Here is an 8,161-nt window from a genome sequence, read left to right as displayed (position 1 = left end):
CATAGAACAGGATGAGAATTTTCCACATTTTATTATGTCATTAACCTACAGTGATTTCCTGAATCTGTTTTCAAAAAACTGCCAGCACATAACTGGCAACCACAATGGAATGTAATAATCATCTTTCAGCTCCTTAATAACCCTCGTGCATTGAACAATCAAGAGAACGGAAGGGTCAAGTGGAAGGCAACGCCCTGTAGTGCTATGAATGTGTTTGAGGATTTTCTGCAATGACGCCTGGGGGATACATGGGCCTTCTCAGCATATTAGAGTGTAAGAGCCTCTCACAACATCTGTTCCAACAACATCTCTAGACAGTACATGCAGTATCATCCTTAAAAGGCAATGTTCAGAAAGCCCTAAGCAATTGTTAAGATTTTTTGGCCACCTCCAAAGAGGAAAGCAAACAAAGCAAGCAATTCATGTTCCAGCTCTCTATATAAATTCTATTGGTTATTTAGACTCTAGTAGTTATTTAGCCCCTAGGTTACATGCTTAAACTGTGAGACAGAATGTGTCCTATGAGACCACAGTGCGTTAGAAATCTGTGACCTGTGTCTCAAGGTTATTTTAATGTAAATTCCTAAAAGCTGGGTAATGTGAGTACAGCTGCTGGAGGAAGCCACAAGTACCAGGACACCTCTATTCTGAGGATATTAAGCTCTTTGAAGGCATATGTGAGTGCCCTTCAAGAAAAGACAGTGCTAAAGAAAATTTCAGATGGAGGACTATCTCCAAACTATCCCAGAACCAATCTTGACCCAAACAGTCCAAGGCCGGCCAACAGGGGGTACTTGGAATTAAGTTTTTCTGTCACCAGCAAAGACTCTCCGAGGCAAGCCCGCACATGTAAGCCTTCTCCCAAATCTCTGACCATATTACTGGACTTCAACATCACCATGAGAACCTGGGCTTGAATCGCATCGTACTTGATTCCTGGAAGCCCCTTTTCTCAGGGCCTGGACACTAGCATCCATAACAGTCCCACCTCCAAAACCGTCTCCACACCTGCAGCTGCCCCTTCAAACTGGGCAGAAGGGTGCAAATAAAATGCTGCCTCCTGTCTGAATTCCAACACAATATTGGCTTGAATTCTGGCTGCCCTACACCAGACTCCACATTACTGTCCCTTGCACAGATGCTGTGTCCAACCTTGCTAGTACTCATCAAATTCATTTCCTCTTCTTGGGCTCATAGCCCAGTCTCTCTTACAGTTAGATATGACCATAAGATTCAGTTTTACCAAAGACAAGTGAAAAGTGGTATACTGGGTTTAGCCCATAGAAACCTTGTATGTGCCTCTTTCCCCTTCCAGGGCAAACTAAAAAGCTATTTATTAAAAATGGCTGGGGGTGGGGGGAGTGGGATGAACTGGGAGTTTGGGGTTAGTAGATGCAAACTATTACATTTATAATAGATAAGAAATGAGGTCCTGCTGTATAGCACAGGGAACTATGTCTTGTCTCTTGGGACAGACCATGATGGAAGGTAATATAAGAAAGGGAATGTGTGTGTGTGTGTGTGTGTGTGTGTGTATATATATATATATATATATATATATATATAAATAACTGGGCCACTATGTTCTACAGTAGAAATTGGGACAACATTGTAAATTAGCCATGCTTTAAAAAAATTTTTTTTAGTTTAATGGTGATGTCATGCTCACTTTGGCAACACACATACAGAAATTGGACCAATACAGACATTAGCATGGCCCCTGCACAAAGACACAAAAATTCATGAAGCACTCCATTTTTAATAACATATAATGGAATATAATTTGAAAAATATATAACTGTATCAGTCAGTTTGCTGTATGCCTGAAACTAATACAATACTGTAAATCAACTATACTTCATTTTTTAAAACTGGAAAAGCCTGTCAGCCTGGTCCCCTGTATGCCTAAACATAGCATTAGTTCCCCAACAACTAAAAATGTCTAAAACTGTTCATGAAAGTGAAAATAAACTTGAATGTATTTGAGCCATTATACATTCTGGAGACTTTGGTCACTGCAGTTGGCCTATCCAACGAATACAAATGAATCAAGTTTCAATCCAAAAATACCCTTTAGAGAATCATCCACGAGGATCTTCCTCATTGATGAGTTAAGCTCCCTGGCCCTGTACTCAGTGTCAGCTTGCTGGTTTCTCCTACCATGTATGGCTGAGATCCCAGCTTCTTATTTGCCAATCCCATCTAAATAAGCATAGCACTCTATGGGCTCAGGGGTGGGAAAGGCTAGATTTGTGGCAAGGAGATGTGGGAGTATAGACATGCACAACCCTAAGCCTGTTTCTCTCAGTCTGCTCATACAGGGTGGCTTGACTGTCATCCTTTAGTTACAAAATTTAAGCAACTTCAGTGTCACTCTGTGAAGAGATGAAGGGATCCACAAGAATGCCAATCAATATATTACTGACCCCTTATTTTTGTATGGTAGTTTTTTTTAATTGGTTCTTGTGGTAGGAGATGTGAAAATTGCCTTCTTTAGGGTAATTAGGAACTTCTGAAACAAGATGTAACATCTGTTAACCCAATTTAAAAATATTGTTGGGGTATTCTGGGTTCCTATCTGATATGTGCTCTTCTTGCAATGCTTAAGAAAGGCTAATCAACAGAAGGCAGAGATAAGACACAAGAGAGAAGCACAAGGACCATGGTAAGACCAGTGAATAATCATGAGCATGTGCCGATTGTTGCACTTTATTTGCTGTGAAAGGAGTTCCTTGATCAGAAGAAATGCTATATGAAACAATATGATGGTATATAAGGCATTCTATATGCACAAGGATGATAGTTTGGTAGAAGTATTGCACTCAGGGAAATCAAATCCATGTCCAAAGTGTCTGTTCCAATAAGAGCAAAGTGCTGCCCCTTCCACAATGGAAGCAGTCCAGTATAATCAAACTGGTGCCATATTGGTAGCTCAATATTGCTACCAAGTGGATTGGGCACTTAGTAGCAACCATAGCCAAGTTGGCCTTAATGAGAAGTCCATGTTCTATGTTGTTGAACTCATACATAACCTATGAATTTAGGATCAGTCTTTCCAGTTTGGAAAAAAAGACTATTGGAATTTTTATGGGGATTGCATTGAAGCTATACATTGCTTTAGGACATACTGCCATCTTAAGTCTTCTAAAGCATGAACATGGGATATCATTCCATTTAGTTGGGTCTCCTTTAATTTCTTTCAGAAGTGTTCTGTATCTTCTTGAATTTGATGAGACTTGTTTTGTGGCCTAACATGTGATCTATGATGGAGAATGCTCCATATGCTCTGGAGAAGAATGTATATTCTGCTGCTGCTAGATGGAATATTTTGTATATGTCTGTTAGGCCCATTTGGTCTATAATGTTGTCAAATTCCACTGTTTTCTCATTGATTTTCTATCTGGGTTAAACATTGTTGAAAGTAGAGGATTGAAGTTGTAGGCAGCATATAGTTGAGTCTTGTTTTTTTAACCCATTTAGCCACTCTATGACTTTCTAGTGGATAATTTAATCCATTTACAAGTAGCATATTTTTTTCTTTTTTAATATTCTTTTAATTTAAAAAAAATTTACATTTTTAAAATTAGAGTTGATTTTCAGTGTTGTGCCAGTTTCTGCTGTACAGCAAAGTGATCCAGTCATACATACATATACATTCCTTTTCTCATATTCCATCATGGTCCATCCCAAGAGATTGGATATAGTTCCCTTTGCTGTGCTGTAGAACCTCATTGCTTATCCATCCTAAATGTAACAGTTTGCATCCCCCCCTCCCCCTTGGTAGCCACAGGTTTATTCTCTGTGTGAGTGTGTTTCTGTTTTGTAGATAGGTTCATCTGTGCCATATTTAGATTCCACATATAAGTGATATCATATGGTATTTGTCTTTCTCCTTCTGACTTAATATAATAATCTCTAGTTGAATCCATGCAAATGGCATTATTTCATTTTTTATGGCTCAGTAGTATTCTGTTGTATATATGTCCCACGTCTTCCTAATCCATTCATCTGTTGTTTTGGGGTTTTTCTTGTATTTTCTAGGGCCACACCTGCAGCATATGGAGGTTCCCAGGCTAGGGGTCTAATTGGAACTGTAGCTGCCAGCCTTCGCCAGAGCCACAGCAACACCAGATCTGAGCTGCGTCTGCGACCTACACCACAGTTCATGGCAACGCCAGATCCTTAACCCACTGAGCAAGGCCAGGGATCGAACCTGAAACCTCATGGTTCCTAGTCAGATTCGTTAACCACTGAGCCACGATGGGAACTCCCCATTCATCTGTTGGTAGACATTTAGGTTGTTTCTGTGTCTTGGCTGTTGTGAATAGTGTTGCTGTGAACATACAGGTGTGTGTGCCTTTTTGAATTATAGCTTTGTCTGCATCATATGATAGTGCTATCTTTAGTTTTCTGAGGAGCCTCCATACTGTTTTCCATAGTGGTCATACCAATTTACATTCCCCCCAACAGTTAGGAGGGTTCCCTTTTCTCTAAACCCTCTCCAGCATTGCTTATTTGTAGACTTATTAATGATGGCCCTTCTGGCTGGTGTGAGGTGATATGTCATTATAGTTTTGATTTTGCACTTCTGTAATAATTAGTGATGTTGAACTTTTCATGTTCCTTGGCCATCTGTACGTCTTTGGAAAAATGTCTATTTAGGTCTTCTGCCCGTTTTTCAATGGGGTTGTTTCGTTTTTGGTTGTTGAGTTGTATGAGTTATTTGTATGTTTTTTTTTATTTGTTTTATAATTTTTTTATTTTCCCACTGTACAGCAAGGGGGTCAGGTTATCCTTACATGTATACATTACAATTACATTTTTCCCCCCACACTTTCTTCTGTTGCAACATGAGTATCTAGACAAAGTTCTCAATGCTATTCAGCAGGATCTCCTTGTAAATCTATTCTAAGTTGTGTCTGATAAGCCCAAGCTCCCGATCCCTCCCACTCCCTCCCCCTCCCATCAGGCAGCCACAAGTCTTTTCTCCAAGTCCATGATTTTCTTTTCTGAGATGTTCATTTGTGCTGGATATTAGATTCCAGTTATAAGTGATATCATATGGTATTTGTCTTTGTCTTTCTGGCTCATTTCACTCAGGATGAGATTCTCTAGTTCCATCCATGTGGCTGCAAATGGCATTATGTCATTCTTTTTTATGGCTGAGTAGTATTCCATTGTGTATATATACCACCTCTTCCGAATCCAATCATCTGTCGATGGACATTTGGGTTGTTTCCATGTCCTGGCTATTGTGAATAGTGCTGCAATGAACATGCGGGTGCACGTGTCTCTTTTAAGTAGAGTTTTGTCCGGATAGATGCCCAAGAGTGGGATTGCGGGGTCATATGGAAGTTCTATGTATAGATTTCTAAGGTATCTCCAAACTGTTCTCCATAGTGGCTGTACCAGTTTACATTCCCACCAACAGTGGAGGAGGGTTCCCTTTTCTCCACACCCCCTCCAGCACTTGTTATTTGTGGATTTATTAATGACGGCCATTCTGACTGGTGTGAGGTGGTATCTCATGGTAGTTTTGATTTGCATTTCTCTTACAATCAGGGATGTTGAGCATTTTTTCATGTGTTTGTTGGCCATCTGTATATCTTCTTTGGAGAAATGTCTATTCAGGTCTTTTGCCCATTTTTCCATTGGGTGGCTGGCTTTTTTGCTGTTGGGTTGTATAAGTTGTTTATATATTCTAGAGATTAAGCCACAAGTAGCATATTTTTTTTTGATAGATGAGGACTTACTAATGATATCTTATTGTTTCCTGGGTCTTTTGTAGTTCCCTTATTTCTTTACTTTTATCTTGCTGCCTTCCTTTATGAACTGATGATTTTCAATTTTTATATGCTTTGATTCTCTTCTCTTTATCTTTTGTGTACCTATAGGTTTCTGCTTTGCAGTTACTAGGATGTTTACATAAAATAGTTTAGAGATATAGCAGTCCATTTTACACTGATAATGACTTATCTTCAATCACATACAAAAACTCTACTTTTTAGTCCTCCCTTTTATGTTTTTGTTATCACAGTTTACCTTTTTATAGATGTATTCATAAATTATTGCAGCTACAATTATTTTTAATACTTTTGCTCTTCAACATTTATACTAGAGTTAAGTGGTTAACACATCACTATAAATAGTATTAGAGTATTCTGATTTTGACCCAATACTTACCTTTCCATGTATATTTTCATGTTACTAATTCACATCTTTTTGTTTTCAAGTTATTAATTAGCATCTTTTCATTTCAGCTTAAATAACTTTCTTCAGCATTTCTTACAAGTCTGGTGGTGATTGACTCTCACCAGCTTTTGTTTGGGGAAGTGTTTATATCTCCTTGATTTTTTTTTTTTTTTGCTTTTTCAGGGCTGCACTTGCAGCATGTGGAAGTTCCCAGGCTAGAGGTCTAATCAGAGCTGTAGTTTCCAGCTTATACAACAGCCACAGCAAGGCCAGATCCTAGCCACATCTGCCACCTACCTCACAGCTCACGGTGACATCAGATTCTTAACCCACTGAGCAAGGCCGGGAATTGAACCCACACCCTCATGGATACTAATTGGGTTATTTCCACTGTGCCACAATGGGAACTCCTGTATCTCCTTTATTTTTGAAAGACCACTTTGCCAGTTGGATATTACTGGTTGGGAGGGTTGTTTATATCAATTGTATATATTTTCTTTCAGTGGTATATATTTCACTTTAAATACATAACTCTCTCCTGGCCTATAAAGTTTCTGCTGAGAAATCTGCTGATAGACTTATGGGAGTTCTTTTCTAAGTTATAACCTCTCTTGCTGCTTTTAAGATTCTTTTTGTCTTTAATTTTTGACAGTGTCTTGGAGAATATCACTTTAAGTTGAAATTTTTTGCTGACCTATGAGCTTCATGAAATAGAAATTCATAACTTCAAATCTCTACCCAGATTTAGGACATTCACAACCATTATTTCTTTCTTCCCTGTTCTACACCTCTCTTCTCCTTCTGGGACTCCAATCAATAATTCACAGATTGGTCCTTTTTATGATTAATTTTGGCCAATTTCAGCTCTTAGCACAGTAGCAGCTACTCATTTTCATTTCCTCATCCACAGCCCTCTGGCAGACAACTATGCATATCTTCTAGAAACAACCTGTACAAAACTTGCAGGAGCCAGGATGGGGGGTGGGGAGCCCTGCCCTCTGATTATCAGGGATCCGTGCTTTGACTACTGACTGATCAGAGGTGTAGACAAGGGGTAGAACCATTTTTGTTCTACCACCTCCCATTGTCAGAAGCCTCTCTCCCTCTGGCTAAAGTGACTTCTAGTGGATATTAAGAGCCAGTGCCCCTTTTTCCCTCTTCATTTTTCTCTATTTCCCCTTTTACAAACCAGACATTAAATACAATTTTCCTACAGAGGTAACTGCAACTATGGAGGAAATGAGAAAGCAACTGTGCACCTACGGAGGAAATGAGAAAGCAACTGTGCACGCCCAGGAAAAGCATGAGAATACATGAGAAAACCTTATGTTTATACCACAGGCTAATCCTTAACACAAAAATAACCTGTAACAAATTAAAGACAAAGAAAAATAATAAATAAAAACAATTTTTTATAAACCAGCAAACCCCTGGGGAAGGGGAGAATCACGTCTGTGTTTACATTAGACTCAAATGCCCAGCTGTCAACAAAATACACAAAAGAAATAGAAAATTATGACCTGTTCAAAGGAAACAAACAAACAAACAGAAACTATCCCTGAAAAAGACCTGGCGGCAGACCTCCTAGAAAGACTTTTCATATGACTCATTTTTTTGTGATATTCACTTTACTGTAGCACTCCAGAATTGAACCCACAATATTTCTGAGGTATGCCTGTACTTTAAATGTAAATGTATTAAACTTTACAATCAAAAGACAGAGATTGGTAGAATGAATTTATGAAATCATCCAGCCATATGTTATCTATAATTGACTCATTTTAGATCCAAAAGTTCAAACAGACTGAAAGTGAAAGGATGGGAAAAGATACATAATGCAAATAATAACCAAAAGAAAGTATAACAAAATAACTTTACATTTATAAGAGACAAAGAGACAAAGTATACATTAATACTAGGTTCAATATAGCATGAAGATACAACAATAATGAATACATGCACACCTAAT

General features: G+C 38.6%; 1 pseudogene; it reads left to right on the top strand.

The window, feature by feature from the left end:
• The first annotated feature begins 1,661 nt into the window (after window positions 1-1,661).
• Window positions 1,662-1,762, top strand: LOC125121694 (uncharacterized; annotated as a pseudogene).
• Window positions 1,763-8,161: the final 6,399 nt, after the last annotated feature.

This window comes from Phacochoerus africanus, chromosome 2, assembly GCF_016906955.1.
Source record: "Phacochoerus africanus isolate WHEZ1 chromosome 2, ROS_Pafr_v1, whole genome shotgun sequence".
Taxonomy (NCBI): domain Eukaryota; kingdom Metazoa; phylum Chordata; class Mammalia; order Artiodactyla; family Suidae; genus Phacochoerus; species Phacochoerus africanus.
This window is presented reverse-complemented; position numbering and strand designations above follow the sequence as displayed.